Consider the following 20364-nt stretch of genomic DNA (forward strand, 5'->3'; position numbering starts at 1 on the left):
TATATAAGAACAAAGTTTAGGAGTAGTTTTATACCTCTTGATCTAGATCTTAGACCAATGATGGACCACCTCCAAGCCCTTTGCTCCTTGAAGTCCTTGAGCCTAGCCTCCTTCCTTGCCTCCTCCACTTTGTTTAGTATGAGTGCTCCTAGGTTCTCTTCAAGTTTCCAAAATTGAAAACCTCTAAAGATCCTCATCCACTAGTGTAGTGAGAAGGATGAAGGAATAACCAAAGGGGTGAAAAGATGATTAGCTAAATCCCCCTAAGGTGGCCGGCCCTTTGAGTGTTAGAGAGATATTTTTCTTTTTCTCTTTGGTTCTTTTAACACTTCAAAAAACCCTAATGAAACATTTGCTATAAAGTTCCTTTTATAGCAAAAAGGAAACAAGTCAACATTTGACATTTCTCTCCCTCCTTTGGCCGGCCCCCTTTGTGTTGTTTGGGCTTTGGGCTTTTATTTATTTCAAGTCATCCAATGCTTGAATAAAAGCCCAATGGGTTTAGGCCCAATGGGCCCAATTAAACCCGAACGTTTCTTTAAGCCCAAAACGATCTTATATCGCTTTTATGATTTCTTTAGACTTTCTAATTAATCACAACACTTAATTAATCCAATTAATTATTTCCATCATCCATTAGTTACTCACTACAAGAGTGTATTGGTGAACAATCGTTTTAGGTTCTAATTAGCAAGGCAGTGAGGTGATTGGCACCAATCCAATGATTATATTTAATCCAATCACTTAGTGAATTAAAACTTACTTTTAATTCACCTTCTTCTTTGATGACTACATTTAATCATCTAGAAGAACTCACAAGCCATGAGTGACATCTAACCATATATCATGGCTACCCAAGCTAATGTAGAAGTTGTTCGGAGAACCTATTCAGTTGGAATTACAATGCAATTCGATCCTTCTCTAAAACAATACTCTCAATCACATCACTAGGGTATGGATATATTATGTTAAACCCCTAATGTGATTATTCCTTCTTATATGATTCAATTGAGTCGTATAGGAACGCTTTCCTTTATTACGCTCGATATTTCGACCGAAGATTCCAGAATCATATCTTAGAGTATTCATCCTCTCTTAACGAGGATTAGAGATTCCTTGTTGCGCATTCACTTGCCTTCATGACTAAGTGGCTTAACCCCGACTATGCCGTGGACACCCGCGGATGGAGTGACTTTGACATAATCAAAGATCAAGTACTTAACCACAAGATAACGATGATGCCTCAGGTCAAAAGACTACTTACATTATTCCAACTATTAGAGTTACTTGCTTGACATGTGAGTAGACCTCCATGCAAGTACTCTCGTTCGATTGTGTTCAGTGAACTCATTCCCTTAATGAGCACCTACATACTTGTCTTAGTGTCACTACATGAATGGGATGAGACTTTCCATCCTTCTAATCGAAGCGGACATAGTATGTACCGGTCTATGCATTGTCAGTATCCCTCCGACAATCCTATGACCAGGAACCTTTTGGACATGATGGTTATGTGAAGAAGGTCTCTGTAGTCTAACTTCATTAGATTACTTCTTCAATCGATCCATTGTCCATGGATTCACCATTTAGGACATATATCGTTTATAGAGATAGTCCTAAATAGTATCTTTGCCATTTGATGTATAAGAGTCATCTATACATCCATTTATTGTTCTGAAAGGTTTCTTCCAAATATTGACTTTCAGGGTATATTTCCAACAATCTCCCACTTGCACTAAAGTCAATTACTAGTGTATCTTATACATGCTAGTTGAGAGAGCTTATGCTCGTAGGTTAACTTGGTTATGTATTAATCCTTTTTATTTAAAAGGGATTCACTTATCAAATGTTTCCAAAACATTTGATGATGTCTCTTTCTTGTGTTCGAATACTTTGATGAGACATTGATTCCATGGCTTGAGCTATCGCCCCATTACGTCGTAGTGTCCTACTAACGACCTTATGGTTTGGATTCAATCATTGGTTCTAAAAGAACCCCTTCCATTCTAAACACCTTTTGAAGCAGTTTCTAAAACAATATATCGTCATATATTTCGTTTGTATACTTTATACAAACTTTGCTCCAACCTTGAGACCATTGTAGTACAATACTTACAATACATTCATATGATTAGTACTTCATCCATTATGAAGTTCCATTTGTTAAAATGGGTTATTTTCACTTTGGTTAATAACCTAAGTGAATGCACGCTTCCAGAGTCCTACTCTGATGTTCCTTTCTTAAAGGCAATAATACTTTATCAGTTGCTTTGGTTCTGATCCTGGGATATAGTAATATCTTAAAGTGACAACCCCTGTGGTTCCTCACTTTTGGATATCTACTCACAAGTCCATACATGTGTCCCTTTTGTGATTTTGTGACACATTCATTATAAGGGTTACGAAAGTGATTTTTCTATCATATAGGAAAATGCTTTCTTAAATCTTCAACATTTGAGATTTAATCTCCCCAAATAACATCCTTGAGATAGCCTTGCTATATCAATAAGTCCAATTTCACTATATCAATAAGTCCAATTTCAAGTCTATACTTCAAAATTGACCGTGTCATGTTTTGTCAATTTTCGAGTAACATCTATGTTCTATCAAGTATATCAAATAGACTTTATTCATATATTGTTGCTCAAATTATGACATCACTCCCACTGGCCTTGTTGTAACTTAGCAGTCATTCAAAAACTTAACAATTATATTTTCTTGATTTGAATGCATATTGCTCCCACTAACTTGTCTTGGATCTATTGACAATCATTAAGATCCATTAGCTTATTGATGATGTCTCAACTATTTTGAGACTATCAACAACTCTAGCTAACACAAGTTATTTAAACGAATCATACACAAAAGAATTCCTTCTCAAGTAATTCCTTTTGAAATGTGTGACTTGCTTTGTCAAGTCTATTCATTTAAATTATATGGTGTCATACACCATACTACAAGTTTTAGTCATACTAAGACCTTTAATGTAGTCATATAAGAATTATCCAAATCTTTAGTGGAAGCATGGCTCCTACTAAGGATATAGAAACTCAACCATTCCTTCTAGGTGGTTGATATAATTCTTTATCAAAACTACATAGAGCGTTATAGTTACATAAGATGTTGAATTTGGATTGTCTTGTTGTTAAACTATATGTTGTGACTCATTTTCCCTTTGTTTCATCAAATTTGTCCATGGGCTTTGTTATTAGCTTGTTCTCATAAAAGAGAATGATGGACAACTCCCAACATATAACCATTTTATGTTAGGTTGACGAAACCAACATTCAAAGACTATTCTTTAGAATGTTACACAACATAGAAATTTAACGTTTGAAGAGCTTGAGTCCTTTAACAATTAAAATTACAAACTCTTAATAATAGTCAAGTACTATTATTCTTTAGACAACTATAAACCAATCATATTTAAGTTTATATCCATTTTCACACCTCCCACTATTTCTCATGACTTTAATGAGAAATCACTTCATACATTCAAAATGTATAAACGTGGAGTATACGGGTAGAGGACATTGTGTAGTAGCTTTAAAACCTTTCAAGCTCGTTTGTTTCAATCTTCACTAAGTTAATGTCTCGTTATTAAGTGACTAAAGTCTTTAAACATTTTATAGATTTAGACACTTCTTTCTTGGTTTAATCACTAACACAATTGACATTTTAAAACAATTTAAAGAATGCCCAATTAGTTGTTCAAAACTACTAATTGAATCAAGAATGATCTTGATTATTGTGGTTTAAGTGATAACCATATAAGAAACATTTTTCTTATTACTTATATCATTATAATGTGATCTTCCTTTTCTTCAAGAAAGGAATCTCTAGATCTTTGTCAATTCTTATAGGACTCATAGGTAGACAATTGGAACCAAATCTAAAGATTCATTGTATCCTTCTATGTCCTACATGTGAGATCTATCCATAATTGATAAGCCTAAAGTTTGGTTATCACATTACAATAAGTGATATAAATCTTGTATCTCAACTAGGATACAACAAGACAATATTCAATTCATAACACTACTTTAAGGAAATAATATATTAGAAGGCATTCATCACATTACATTAATATGATAATTCAAACATTCATAATGTTTAATACAAAAAGAATTAGCTCTATACATTTAGAGACTAATTAAATACCTTCATACATTTAGGCATTAATAGTGGTCTTCCATCATATGAAGCCACTTAATAAGTTCTTAACAAAATAAGAAAGTTTAAAGACTCTTTAAATGCCTAACAAACTTCCTAAGTAGTAAGCAAAAAACATGGTGGCCGAACCCTTCTCCACACTTTTCTTTGCTTGTTCCTCTTCTACTTGGCTCCTCCACCTATATACAATTATACAAGTAATTAGCCCTTTATATCAAATATAAATTTTAGAAGATCTAACAATTAGAATTGACAATAAGAACATAAACCATACCTTGTGGCTTGTCCTTAAGAGTTGCAAGGTATAACCTGCAATTCCTCTTCCAATGCCCCTCCTTTCCACAGTGGTGGCAAGTCCCCTTGGGCTCCTTTGCCTTCTTTTTCCTCACTCCTCCTTGCGGCTTAGGAGTGGGAGACTTCTTCTCCTTCCCTTTGCCTTTGCCTTGCGGCTTGGCCTTGGAAGATGATGGCTTGTTGTAGGCTACTGCAGCAGTCCCTACAACGTTCTCTTTCTTCATAGTCTTCTCGGCAGTTACTAACATGTTTAGTAACTCAGAGAGAGTACTATCCATCTTATTCATATTGTAGTTCATTACGAACTGCGAGAATGAATCAGAAAGAGAAGCCAATATGAAGTCCTGGGCCAATTCCCCGTCAAGTGGAGTACCTAGGTTCTCCAATTGTTCAATGAGTCCTATCATTTTCAGTACATGTTGATGCACTGGAGCCCCTTTGACCATCTTGGTCTTCACAAGTTCACTGATAGTGCTAAAGCGACGGTTGCGCGTCCTTTCACCATATAACTCCGTAAGATGGAGTATGATGGAAGATGCACTGTCCATGCCCTCGTGCTGTCTCTGTAGCTCCTCATTCATGGAAGCCAACAGATAGCACTTGGCTTGTGTATCATCCTCAACGTGTTTATCATACTTAGCACGTTCATCCTCAGTGGCCTCAGGGCCGAGAGGTATGTGAGGTGGGGCATTGTCTAGCACGTAAACAATCTTCTCCAATGTTAGGAGAATCTTGACATTACGATACCATGATGGGAAATTGTGCCCCTCTAGGCAATGTTTGTCGAGTATTTTCGTGAGTGTGCTTCCAACCATATCTAAATACATAAACAATAAAATAATTAGTTTGATTGTTGATTAAGTCAAACGATTCGGGTCTTTAAACCGAATGACACCACCCACCATTTTTGGCAAATTCCATATCCCTCAAGATGGAATCTGGGAGATTTCAAAGAAAGCTCCTAGCGGGTTATGGGAGGCTCACTATTACCAAGCCCACCTCACGATGATACGATGTCGGCTAGCAAAAATAATAATGAGAGGGTATTATTACCCATTCACAACAACCTCTTGTGATTACCCATCTTTTTGGCCTCTAGAGAACCATGCCTCACGATGATACGATGTTGGCACAATTTCTCTTAGTTAAGTTTCGACCCACCATGCCGGTTTAGATAGGGGTTCAAGTATGACCTCACGATGATACGATGTTGGCCACACTCGTTGCCTACCTTCACCTCATCAAATGTTTATATAGACTCCTCCTGAGTATAAGCATGCATTTTGCACTCCCCCATGATAGGGTGAAGGCGGTGTACAAGTCATAAACGATTGGAGCCTACCACGGTGGAAGGCCACGAAAAAGTGTTCAAAGCACTCTTACGCTTTCAACTTAATATTGTATGTTGGTTGAGGGATTTTAAGGTCTCATCAATTTTATTTATTTAATCACATTCAAATAAATTGTGTCCTATTATAACTACTAGTCCAATAGTTAATGAAATTAGTAGCATATGATATCCCCACTATTCGTTTTCATAAAACAAATCAATATCAAAACATTTTTCAAAATATTGGAGATATATATAACTACTAATTGTATTCATTATAGTTTAGTAGCGTATGATACTCCCACTATTTGTTGTAAGAAAAACAAATCAATATCAAAAACGAACTTTTCAAATATTGGAAGTAACTACTACTACTACGGTTTTTGCATTCCTTTCAATTTGGACTTTATAGTTATCTTAGGCTCTTGGATGACCATGGACTTATTAGGTTATTGCAACAACGAGCCAACATTGTTAAATAAGAACTCGGGGAGGTTGTGTCAATTTAATTACGTGCTTTTCAATCCAATTAAAACATTTTCATTGAGCCATTAGAAATGAAAGACGGTCATTCATTGCTAATTAGGGCGTTGGACCCAATTAATCGTTAATCTCATGACAAAACCCTCTTTTAATCATGTCACCTTACCAATAGTTAAAGAAACTCTAGTCTAGCACTAGAGGGAATCAACTAACTAAAAGAGATTAAGAAGTAATAAGAATTACAAACCGATTTGTACAAATTCCTACAAATTACACATACTAAGAGGGAGAGATAGATTAATGTCCAAGGTGACAAGGTCCAATTGAAACAGTAATTAAAACACATTCTCAAGGTTCAAACAATTTGAGTTTAGCACCTTATCTCATAGCTCAATTATCGTTTAAGGCATAAGTCCATAGTCACCCATTTTTCTAACTATTTAATCACATTAAATAATCATATGGAATGCAACATAAACATTTAGATTTAGTGCATATGGGCATAATATTATTATGAGTTTAAACAACTAATAAAATTAAAATCAAATATTTTAACTTTTCAAAATAGTAGGGGCCTAAATGCAAATATGAAAAGTTAGGGGTCAAACCGTAAATACTTGAAAGTAAATATCAACTTTTCAAAAATTACAAAATAACCCCACAAGTGGGTAATCCACTAGGGGAGGCCGGCCACATTAAGGGGAGATGGGAAGTCTCACCCATCTTGCATTAAACCAAGTTAAAGTAGAAAAAATTAAATTTTGCTTGTCACTTAGTTTTGCTTTAAAGACTTTAGAGAAAAAGGTGATGAAAATTCTCCTAGTCAAGTCTAGGATTTAATAAATTTTGAGATGGCTATGGATGGTATGTACATCATCCAAAACCACAAAACAATGCATAAAATCCAAATAAAACCATTTTCACCAAAACCCAAACCATGAACACCAAGAACAAAACCATGAACACATTTTCAAGATTTGTATATTCTTGGTGACTTTTCAAACCCAAAACAAAAGTGACAAGAACTCTACCTTCTAACTTTAAAGTGTGTGTGTGTGATTCAAAATAAAAACACAAACACATAGCCAAAATCCCCTTTTTGCCGTGCCCCCCCAATGACTCAAAACCCCAAAAATTGTTCTAAACTCATTCTTCATTCATGCATACAAAACACCTTTTTGCATACATATATTTCTCAACTATTGATTCATATTTTTCAACTATTGAAAAACAAAAGATAAACATACTTTGAATGAAGCAATAACATGTCATACATAAAATTAAAACCCATATACATAAAATCCAAAAGGACACATCATACATAAACCTTTGGCTCTGATACCACTTGAAGGGAATTCTATGAGATTCATGTGGGATTTCTAGTGACTAGCATGCATATACAATTCAAAATTTATATACGAAAGCAACGGAAGCATGTTATCAAATAATATCAAAGCTCTAGTCATGAAAGTCCCCTTCAAGATGCATAGGTTTATGTAAGATGCATCAAAAACAAATTTATATAAGAACAAAGTTTAGGAGTAGTTTTATACCTCTTGATCTAGATCTTAGACCAAGGATGGACCACCTCCAAGCCCTTTGCTCCTTGAAGTCCTTGAGCCTAGCCTCCTTCCTTGCCTCATCCACTTTGTTTAGTATGAGTGCTCCTAGGTTCTCTTCAAGTTTCCAAAATTAAAAACCTCTAAAGATCCTCACCCACTAGTGTAGTGAGAAGGATGAAGGAATAACCAAAGGGGTGAAAAGATGATTAGCTAAATCCCCCTAAGGTGGCCGGCCCTTTGAGTGTTAGAGAGATATTTTTCTTTTTCTCTTTGGTTCTTTTAACACTTCAAAAAACCCTAATGAAACATTTGCTATAAAGTTCCTTTTATAGCCAAAAAGAAACAAGTCAACATTTGACCTTTCTCTCCCTCCTTTGGCCGGCCCCCTTTGTGTTGTTTGGGCTTTGGGCTTTTATTTATTTCAAGTCATCCAATGCTTGAATAAAAGCCCAATGGGTTTAGACCCAATGGGCCCAATTAAACCCGAATGTTTCTTTAAGCCCAAAACGATCTTATATCGCTTTTATGATTTCTTTAGACTTTCTAATTAATCACAACACTTAATTAATCCAATTAATTATTTCCATCATCCATTAGTTACTCACTACAAGAGTGTATTGGTGAACAATCGTTTTAGGTTCTAATTAGCAAGGCAGTGAGGTGATTGGCACCAATCCAATGATTATATTTAATCCAATCACTTAGTGAATTAAAACTTACTTTTAATTCACCTTCTTCTTTGATGACTACATTTAATCATCTAGAAGAACTCACAAGCCATGAGTGACATCTAACCATATATCATGGCTACCCAAGCTAATGTAGAAGTTGTTCGGAGAACCTATTCAGTTGGAATTACAATGCAATTCGATCCTTCTCTAAAACAATACTCTCAATCACATCACTAGGGTATGGATATATTATGTCAAACCCCTAATGTGATTATTCCTTCTTATATGATTCCATTGAGTCGTATAGGAACGCTTTCCTTTATTACGCTCGATACTTCGGCCGAAGATTCCAGAATCATATCTTAGAGTATTCATCCTCTCTTAACGAGGATTAGAGATTCCTTGTTGCGTATTCACTTGCCTTCATGACTAAGTGGCTTAACCCCGACTATGCCATGGACACCCGCGGATGGAGTGACTTTGACATAATCAAAGATCAAGTACTTAACCACAAGACAACGATGATGCCTCAGGTCAAAGGACTACTTACATTATTCCAACTATTAGAGTTACTTGCTTGACATGTGAGTAGACCTCTATGCAAGTACTCTCGTTCGATTGTGTTCAGTGAACTCATTCCCTTAATGAGCACCTACATACTTGTCTTAGTGTCACTACACGAATGGGATGAGACTTTCTATCCTTCTAATCGAAGCGGACATAGTATGTACCGGTCTATGCATTGTCAGTATCCCTCCGACAATTCTATGACCAGGAACCTTTTGGACATGATGGTTATGTGAAGAAGGTCTCTGTAGTCTAACTTCATTAGATTCCTTCTTCAATCGATCCATTGTCCATGGATTCACCATTTAGGACATATATCGTTTATAGAGATAGTCTTAAATAGTATCTTTGCCATTTGATGTATAAGAGTCATCTATACATCCATTTATTGTTCTGAAAGGTTTCTTCCAAAGATTGACTTTCAGGGCATATTTCTAACACTCTCGTCAAGCATGAGTTACGTATTAAACCTGGATGTAAACCTTTCCGTTAACCACCTCGACGATTCTCGATCGAAGTGCAACTCGGTATCAAGGATGAACTGGTTCAGCTTTTGAAAGCAGAGTTCATTCGGACAGCTCAATATGTTGAATGGTTGGCCAATATCGTTTCTGTTTTAAAGAAAAGTGGTGCATTGCGCATTTGCATTGACTTCAGAAATCTGAATCTGGCAACTCCCAAAGATGAGTATACAATGTCGATTTCGGATTTGTTAATCGATGCCGCGACGAATCACGCGATCTTATCTTTTATGGATGGACATGCCGGGTACAACCAAATTTTCATTACCGAAGCCGATGTGCACAAGACTGTTTTTCGCTACCCGGGGGCACTCGGTACTTACGAATGGGTTGTCATGCCGTTCGGCCTCAAGAACACCGGCGCTACATACCAACGAGCAATGAACACCATATTTCATGATTTAATTGAAACCATCGTTGAAGTCTACATCGATGATGTTGTAATTAAATCTAAACACCGGAAGACACATCTGGATGATCTCCGATTGGCTTTCCTCCGTATGCGTCAACACAACCTCAAAACGAATCCTGCCAAATGTGCCTTCGGTGTGTCGGCCGGTACTTTTCTCGGCTTCTTCGTGCATCACCGTGGGATTGAAGTGGATGAAAATAAAGCACGCACAATCATCAATGCTCTACCCCCAACGACGAAGAAACAACTACAGTCCTTACTCGGTAAGATAAATTTTCTTCGCCGATTTATAGCTAACTCGGCTGGTAAAATGAAAGCGTTCTCTACGCTTTTGAAACTTAAGAACTCAGATAAATTTGAGTGGAAAGACGAGCATCAGGCGGCGTTTACGCAAATCAAAGTCTCCCTCATGACACCACATGTCCTTGTCCCACCCCGGCATGGTAAGCCTCTCAAGCTATATATCTCGGCGGTCGAAAAGTCCATCGGCTGCCTCCTCGCGCAAGACAACGATGCCAGATGAAAGCAGGCTATTTTCTACCTCAGTCGAAATCTCAATCAACCGGAGATCAATTATTCTGCCATTGAGAAGCTCTGTCTCGCCGTATTTTTCACCACCTCCAAGCTTCGGCATTACATGCTCCCATCGGTCACACAAGTCATTGCCCAGACCGACATCATCCACTACATGCTTACCCGACCAATCGTAAAAGGCCGAATTGGGAAGTGGACAATGGCGTTGTCTGAGTTTAGGTTGCAATACGTACCCCAGAAAGCTGTCAAAGGCCAAGCACTGGCTGATTTCCTTGCTCAACACCCTTCCCCCTATGGTTTTGGGGGCATCGACGTCGAAATCGACATGGTTAAAACGCGCGATAACTACTGGACGATGTACTTTGATGGCTCAAGTACTTCATGTTGGAAATGTGCCCTAAAACCAATCATATGATGATACTTTACGGACATTTCACATGTTAAACTAATCTAGTTTAATATCAAGGGCAAAGATTATTGTTTAAGCCGTCTCATATAAATGTTATATGCTTAAACGATAAGTCCAAGGAATATGTAATTAGGAGAATGTAATTTAAACAAGTTAGATTCATGAGACCATTCTCTTTCATATACATATCCTAAACGTTCCTGATCATAGGATTGCCAATTGGGCATTGACAGTCCGTTAAGATCAATACATGCTATGTCTTCTCTTAGTGAGAGTGACTAGTCTCTAGTCATTGGTGTGATTGACACCAAGACAAGCATGTAGGTGCTCAATAACGAATGAGTCCACTGAAAACGATCAACGAGGAGTTCTCATACTCATGTCACATGAGAACTCATGGTTAGGATAATGCAAAGTAGTCCTTTGACCTGAGGCATCATAGTTGTCTTGTGGTTAAGTCCTTGATCTTTGATTACGTCAAAGTCACTCCATTCGAGGGTGTCCACGGCATCGTCGGGGTTAAGCCACTTAGCCATGGAGGCAAGTGAATGCGCAACAAAGGATCTCTAACCTTCAAACCGTTTGGGGGAGAATACTCTATGATATGATTAAGAATCTCTGGCCAAAGTATGAATGAGATTTAGGAAGTCGTTCCAAATCACATTCAAGGTAATCATATAAGCACACGAATCACATTGGATAGTAGACATGAATAAACTATCAAACTAAACAATGTGGTCAAGAGTATTGTATTAGAGAAAGACCGTATTGCATTTGTAATCCTAAACTGAATAGGTTATCCACCTCTTCTGATTAGCTTGGGTAACCATGATATGCTGCTAGGTGTCACTCATGGTTTGTGGAAGCCCTAAACGTGTATAATCACTAAAGGGAGAATTGAAAGTAAGTTTCAATTCACAATCGATTTGAAATGGTTTTAATCGCCCACTGCCTCGCTAAAAGGAACCTAATGGATCGTACACCGTGTAAGGTGGAGATTGAAGAAACAATGGAGATGAGTAAGAATAATTAAATGGTTTAATTATTTATGGCAAGGATTAATTAATATGTTAATTAATCAAACGAATAAGTTCGTTAAAGACCTCAGGATAGTTTTGGACCTTAAGGCCCAATGGGCTTCGAACGTCAAGCCCATTGACTTAAGTTGTATGACAACTTAATGAATAATGATCACAAAGGCCCAATTAGCCCAATAATACCCTAAGGCCGGCCATTTAGAGATGGAGTGAGTTTTGGAGTTATTTACAAGTTTGCCACTCCAATGAATTAAGGTATAAATATGACTTTATAGCCAAAATTCATTTAAGGTTTTCTTTTGGGGAAAGGATGAGAACATAAGCTCTCCTTTCTCTCTAAAGTGGCCGGCCTCCATGGAGGGTTTAGCTAGCAATCCTACTACTCCAAGGTCACTCATTTCTTCTCCAATCTAACCTTGGTGAGGAGACTTAGAGGTTCTCTATTTTGAAAACTTGGAGAAACATATTCTTCCATCCAAATCTATGGATCTAAGAAGCAAGGAATGAAGGCCCTCTCCTTGGGTGATTAGCCTTTGCTTATGCTAAGAGGAATCTACAAAGGTATAAATTTCTCAACTCACTTTGATTTGAGTTGAGTCTTGGTTCACCAATCTACTAGGCTTTGAATTTCATGGTTAATGTTTTGTTTTTAAGTGCATACAAGCATGATTCCGTCTTTTAATTGTTAATTGCATGCTATAGATGTTGCTTAAATGAACATGTTTTTCATAAAATTTCCTTTACTTCATTCTCGGCTGGCGTCGGAATTGTCATTCAATCCCCAAACCATGATCGTTGGTATTTTTCGCTCAAGCTGGATTTTGAATGCACAAATAATCAGCTCGAATACGAAGCCCTTATCATCGGCCTTGGCATCCTTCATGACTTGCGGGCAACCCATGCCCTCATCCTCGGTGACTCCGAACTTATGATTAACCAACTTAATGGGTCTTTTCGATGCATGAGTTGTACCCTGGCACCGTACCACATGGTCGCCAGCTATTTGGCTGAATCCTTCGACGGTATTACATTTGAACATATTTCCCGAATCTATAATACCGACGTAGACGAATTGGCTCAAATCGCCTCTGGTGCACAACTCCTGAGAAGCAAGCTAGGCCGAGAAATACTCGTGTTACGACAGCTATACCCGGCCTTGGTTAACCAGCAAGTCCTCCGATGCGACAACGTTACGCATCAGAGTCATGTCCTTACCTTCGTTGTTAGACCGACAAGACCTTATATATGTTTACGTCGTCGAGGCAATACCAGATGATTGGAGAAAGCCCATTATGCAGTATCTTGACAATCCCAATGGAAAACACAGTCGCAAGACAAGAGTTCACGCCACAAACTATGTCACGTATCAAAACGAGTTATACCGAAAGGGTGAGGATGGTCTATTACTGCTATGCCTCGGCCCCCAAGAGGGTGCTCAAGCAATCACAGAAGTCCATTAAGGGGTTTGCAGAGCTCATCAGTCCGAACGTAAAATGCGGTGGTTGCTTCGACAACACGGTTATTTTTGGCCAAGAATATTAAAGGATTGTATCGAGTTCGCACGAGGGTGCATACAGTGTCAGATTCATGATCCTATACAACGGGTCTCGGCCGAGTCATTACATTCGGTCACTAAACCATGGTCATTTAGAGGATGGGCCATGGACGTAATCGGCAAAATCACAACATCTTCCGGGGCTGCCAAGCATGCATGGATACTGGTAGCAACCGATTACTTCACTAAGTGGGTCGAAGCAAAATCATATGCCGAGCTAACGTCTAAAGAAGTTTGCGACTTTGTGGAAGAACACATTGTGACCAGATTCGGCGTACTAGAAACGATTATAATTGACAATGGCATAATCTTTATAGCCGAGAGGTTTAAAGAATATACGGCAAGTTTGAAAATTCGGCTTGAACAGTCTACACCATATTATCCACAAGCAAATGGGCATGCCGAGGTAAGTAACAAAGTGTTGATCGGCATTCTCGAGAAAATAATAAAAGAGAGGCCTGGCATGTGGCATTTAAAGTTAAATGAGGCTGTATGGGCATATCAAACATCGCTCCGATCGGCGACTGGGACAACCCCGTATGCACTAACCTACGGACACGACGCAATGTTACCAGTTGAGCTAAGCATAAATTCGTTACGAATAATTGAACAAAGTAGTCTGTTTAGCGCCGAATATAATCAGTCCATGAGACAGGAGTTAGAAGACTTAGAAAAAGCGCGACTCGATGCTTATAACTTGCTGGTGGCACAAAAACAGATTGCCGAGCAAGCATACAATCAAAAGGTCCGACAGAAAACATTTGGCCAAGGAGAATTAGTTTGGTAAACGGTGTTGCCCATAGGAATAAAAGACCCTAGGTTCGGCAAATGGTCGCCAACTTGGGAAAGGTCTTTCGTCATACATAAGGTTCTCGGCAAAGGCGCATATCATCTTAGAGATCGAACTGGTTTAGTTCACAAATTGCCAATCAATAGGAAGTTTTTAAAGAAGTACTATCCGGTCACATGGGAAATGCGGGAATAGAAATTCATTTCATTAAGGTCAATAGAAGAATACACAAATTGAGTTGGTCGATCAGTTTACATTTAAAAAAATTCAGGGCGAAGAAGGAAGAATAGTGCCGAGAAGAGCCTTAAGCTCCAACCACCGCACCTCGCCCATTATGACATCGGTCTGCCGGTTCTTCTTGTCCATCTTCAACTGCTCGATTCATTTCATGCTCGCCGCATACTCGGTCAAACAATCTTTACCGCCCGACCCGAAGTCTTTCGCAAGCTCAGAAGCAATAGCCGACATTCATTTTGCCAGTTCGGCTATTTGACGATCGAGGTCGGCCAAGGCTTCCCCTTTCACCTTTAAAGCAAAAATCTTCGGACGAAGAGCGTCTTAGACGGCCATGGCAGCTTTCAGATCTTGTTCAGCCCGAAGAGCGTTCTCAAGGACACTAAAAGTCTCCCGAACTCACTCTAAGGCAGACGACGCCTAAACGATGGCCTCAGCGCTCATTTGACCATCTGCGCCGAGGTCGTTTAGGCAAGTACCCAATAAATCGAGGCCTTTGCGTTCAAGGACTTGGGACGCAGAGAGAGACAAAATTTCTTGCACCCGAACCAGAGCAGTTGAATCGGCAGGGTCAGTTGTAGGGGCCGAAGAGCCAGCCGCTCCAGTAGTACTTGACATGAGGGCTTTAAACTCGACTTCCCATGAAGGCTGCACACGAAACTCAGCTTAAGCTCAAATATATCACAAAAGAACATAACAAGAAGGTTTTGTTTTAAACCTGCCGAGATGAGACTTCGGCCATGTCTTCAGGTTCATTGCTCGAACCTAAAGAACTTAATGGCTGAGCCCAGTGCCTTAGACTGTTCCTCAATTCACGTGGCCGATGAAGGTTATCTACATTCGATGGCCACGAAGGCGGCCAAGAAATATAGATAACACCCTTCAGCGCATAAAATTTTTGATGAAAATAGTGGGCAGGCACCTGACATTTAATATTTTCTTGGTTTAGAGCTCTAAGAGAAAAATAACCAAGGAAAGCAGTAGGATTGCTTACGAAGGTCGAAGTGGCTTCTTAGGGATGAATGGTGAATTCCTGGTCCTGCAGATGAACGGGCATTTCCGCCGTCGCTTCTGGCTCTACGGTAGGTCATTTGCCACGATCGACCGCAGAAGGGCCGATTGGGACAGCTGCCTCGGACACAGGGAGAGGTTGACTGCAAGGTTGAGGGTGACCCATCAGTGGAATCTCGTCGCTCCTATCGCTCTCCTCTGGTTCTACGATAGGTCGTTTGCCACGGTCGGCCGTAGAAGGGCCGACTTGGACGGCTGCCTCGGATGCCGGAGAAGGTTGATTGCGTGGTTGGAGGTGACCCACCAGTGAAATCTCGTCGTTCCCATCGCTCTCTTCTAGAACGACTGCCGCGTGTTTTGGATTTTTAAGGGGAGTTGTCTCGGCCAAGGGGGCCACCTCTTCCACGACAGGTGCAACGGCCAACCCCGAAACTACAGATAGCTTGACCAATGGAGCAGCCCTTGGCCCAGTCACGACTGGAGGGTCAGGACGAGCTTTGGGAGCCTGACTTATCGGAGTCGGCTGCACGACCGTTGAGATGCATACAGTTGGGACGGAAGGGGAAACATCGGGAGTGGCTGTTCCCGACGTTTGACTAAAGATGAAGTGAATTTCTCGTTGCCCTTTGTTTGCCAATTTCTTGATGCGTTTTATAGGACGAGAGATTGCGACGGCCGTCTCAGTCTCCTGTCGGGGTCGTTTGCTCGGCTTGGAAGAGTGGATTGTCTTTTTCTTGGCTGCAATTGCAGCCACCGCTTTTACCTTTTTCGGCGTTCGGCTACCTGAAAATTGAGAGCCAAGTCAATAACAGTAAGGATATATATATATCTCAATATGTAAAGGAAACTACATACCATAGGTAGCCTCTTTAGGTTGGGGAGCAGAAGCCTTGTGAGGACGATTGCCGAAGGTTTTGTTAATGACATATTCGACCGATATGCTGAAGAAGCTATGAGTGTATTCTTCCCACCAGTCGCTGAAGGTATCGGTGCTAAGAGATTCTTGAGTGACCGATCGAAGGAGAAATTTTTGGCATCACTCCTGGAACTCTTTTTTAGCGTCATTACATTCTTTCTCTAAAGAACTAGGTTCGCGTTCGCGGCTTAGGACGGACCGTGAGGAGAGAATAGGGACCGGGCAACCTTGAAGGTAGCCAAGCTGCCGAGCGAGGAAGTTGGGATGATACACTTCCCAACCCGCTCGGCGACCATCACAGCTTAGAGGCAGGTCGCGGGTAAGCACAAAAGACCCCCAAGATTGACGAAGGTTAGCATCTTCATCCGCGCCCCACGCTGATGAAGGAAGCCTGATCGACGAAGGGTATTCTCGATGACGACAAATCAAGAACTAGTCATTAGAGAGATCGTCGAGAGCAAAAAAGTATTTGAACACCTCTTCAGCTTGGTGAGGAGGTGTTGGCCGAGAAGCCAGCTGAGGGCCGAGCGCTTCCGTAGGCAAGAAATCGGTAATCTCTGGCCGAAGAGAGGCAAAGTAGACCTGCAGCCAGAGTTGGAATACCCAGAGGGGACCAGTCTGGTACGGATCGACCTTATCTAGGGTCATTTCGGCCAAGTAGTGTAAGAGATGAGCTAGAATGGCCGGGCTAAGTGCCAGAGTGTGACCGCTAGCTAGGGTTTCGGCCACTGGTATGTTCTTGACCAGACACTTGTTAGATTTGGCACAACAGATAAATTTGTTGTACCAATAGAAGAGGAAAGCCTCGTGTTCCCTTTCTCGTAGAGCCTCTTCTCCTCGACCGGCAAAATAGAGATAGAGGGTGTTATAGTTGAAGAAGTTCTTGTAAAGTTTGTGAACCTCTTCTTTTGAGGGCGATTGGCCTTCGCCCCTCAGCGTCTCAAGGGCCCGTTTGTTGAAAAGCGCCTTCAGGTCAAGGTTCGACGGGTATCCAGAGAGGGCGGCGTCGACTGGGATTCCGGTAGGGGAAGTCCCCAAGATGGCAGTAATGTCAAGGATGGTGGGACCAATGGGGCCAAGAGGGATGACCATGGTGTTGGTGGCCGAACACCAGAAGCATAAGGCCGCTAGGAGAAGCTCCTTGTCCAGGATGACTTCCATGGATGAAAAGTGAATGGCGTCGTAAATGCCTAAGGCTTTCCATTGCTCGCCGAAGATTTTTTCCATTCGTACGACCCAAGCTGCCCAGGTTGTAGTGGTCGAGGGCCACGAACCTTGAGGCCTTACCAAGTCCCACTTCGACCATTCAAACCCTTGCAACAAGGGTGATAGGCAATGCTCCTTGAGAAATCCAATGATGGTTGGTGGTACTGTCGCTTTGAAGAGAGCACCCAGGATTTGATGAGGGGTCCTCATGTCACTTTCAAAACGTATGGTTTTGATCGAACTTCGATCAATAATCTTCTGGCATTGGTCACATTCCTTGGAAAGCTTGGAGATGAAGGAGGTCATTGGAGATGCGACACGAGAGAAATTTTATGGGTTAGGGGGTTTGAAGACGAAGCTCTAGAAGGAGTTGATTCACTGGAGAGCGATGGCAAGAATTTCAGAGAGTTTGAAAGCGTAAAGTACAAATGAGAGAATTTCAGTATTTATAGAATGGTGGAAGGAAGGGCAATCGTTCGAAATTCAAAATGAAGGGTAAAATCAACCGAGAAATTCGCTAATCATTATGAACATTTAGAAAATCCAGTTGAGAAGACCGAGGGTTTCGTGTTTCGGGGGACACACGATTGCGTGTGGTGGCGAGATTTATGGTGAAAGACGTTTTGGCATCTGCACGATGTTGAATGGTTCGCAGATCAAGGCAGTAAGGTTGTGCTCAGCAACAAGGTCATGATGGTATGACGGTTCAGGGAGCCGCACGCTTTAAACATCATTATTAGGGATTAGCCGTATAACAGGATGCCACGTAGTGTATTGGTTAGTAGGATCAAGATCGTGCAATCGTGCTCAATAAATGCGCCTTGGAAATAGAGTATTTAGATTTTGAGTATTAATTTCGCTTCTTCAAGGTCGGAGCTCGACCAGAGGATTCAGGCCGAGGACCTCAGAAGCGAGGGGGCAATGTTTGGGCCCAAAATATCAGCTTGGGCCGAGTAGAGAATCATTCTCGGCCCAGAAAGCCTCACGACAAGGTTATCAGGGATCATTTAGTTCTGGATCGGTTAGGTCGTGGGCTTCCAAACCTGGGTCGGTTAAGTCATGCTGCAAGACGAGTCGAATCCTGGTGCAATGAGGAGTCTCGGCGAGATTAACAACCCGGAAGTGAATCCAGGTCGATATAGGACTGGGTTCAAAAGTATAGTGAAAAATGACTGGTCGAGTTGGAGTTTGATTGGGAGAAGAAGTCCTAATCCGGGTAGGTTTTTAACTCGACCTTGAAGGTATCCGGTGCTATAAATAGAGGAGGCTGTGCATCGTTCGAGCCCCTTCCAATTCAACATACAACTCCCCTGCGCAAACTCGCTCAACAACTTTGAGATTTTTATTTTCTCTTTTTGCTGACACATCTTTCGTTGGCATCAACAGCATTGTGAAAGCAACTGGTGACATCTTCAGTCGGCATAAATAACTCTGTCGCCGTAGAATCAGCCGATCTCACAGTATCTTCCGTTGGCATCAACAGCACTGCGGCGATTACGGTTGGTTACTTATCCAAGTCTCGGTCGAGAAGGATTTCTGAATCCTTATTTATTGAGGTCATCTCGTTAGCCTTCTCGACGAAGCGAGGTGTTATAGCCTACTGAGCTCGGCGCATTGCACGCCGAGTTATTTTATGATTGGATACTCTCAAGTAGGATTCAGAGTTCGGCATTCAGACGATCGAACCACGTTCATTATTAAGACTCATATCTGCTTTGAGTATTTGTGCCCTTACACTTTGGTGTCGATTCGGCGTGAGTTTACTCTGACGAATACAATCACTGTGACCGAATCCAACAACGACGATTCGTGAACTTCGTAAGAATAGTAGCCTTGTCTTCAAGTTCGAGAACCCAAGAGGCCGAGACGTGTTCCTTCCTCAGTCATAATCGCGAGATGCAGAAGTCAGCCGCGCACCCAACGTAACATCAACAAATTTACTCCTCAGCTGAGCTCGGCCAACGAGTTGGCACGCCCCGCATTCATCGAATGTCGTAGTTAGCTTATAGATTACTCGGCCTGTGCGCCAGGTAGGCTTGGTAGTTTTTAGGGTCAACAGATACTTAATCCTACACTTGGTGGAACCAACGTTGAGCTGAGAGAGACTAGAATACATGAAGTTTCATGTTGTTGTAAAATTTTACAAATAGCATGGATATCCTTACTCAAGTTTTCCCCTCATTCTCAAGATATGGTTGCTGAGAAAAAAAAATGGTAGATTAGGTTTCAAGATTTCGAGATTATGATAAACTGAAAAAAAAGTCACAATAGAATTAAGCTCTACTCAGAAAAGCCGCACAGAGAATGCCATGCAATCCCTTTCAACCATGCGGGTAAGCATTAATCACTACTATTCCGGGTGGGTAGGGGACTAAGGGTAAAGGACCTAGCTTCTCTGCCCTTCCAGTTCCCATACACTTCCATCCCCTCATATTTGTGCGGTCACGGTTAAGTCACGTCAACATTTTATATTACTATTTCTTTTTGTCTTATTATCTCGATAAAAAAATCAATATAAAATGTTGATGTGGCTTAACCGTGACCGCACAAAATAGGAGGGGATAGGAGTGTATGGGAACTGGGAGGGCAAAGAAGCCGTGTCCAAGGGTAAAAGGGCCCTTAACTCGTCGGTCGGTGCAAGTTCATGCAATTTGGGGTA

The sequence above is a fragment of the Malus domestica genome, chromosome 05, assembly GCF_042453785.1.
Source record: "Malus domestica chromosome 05, GDT2T_hap1".
Taxonomy (NCBI): domain Eukaryota; kingdom Viridiplantae; phylum Streptophyta; class Magnoliopsida; order Rosales; family Rosaceae; genus Malus; species Malus domestica.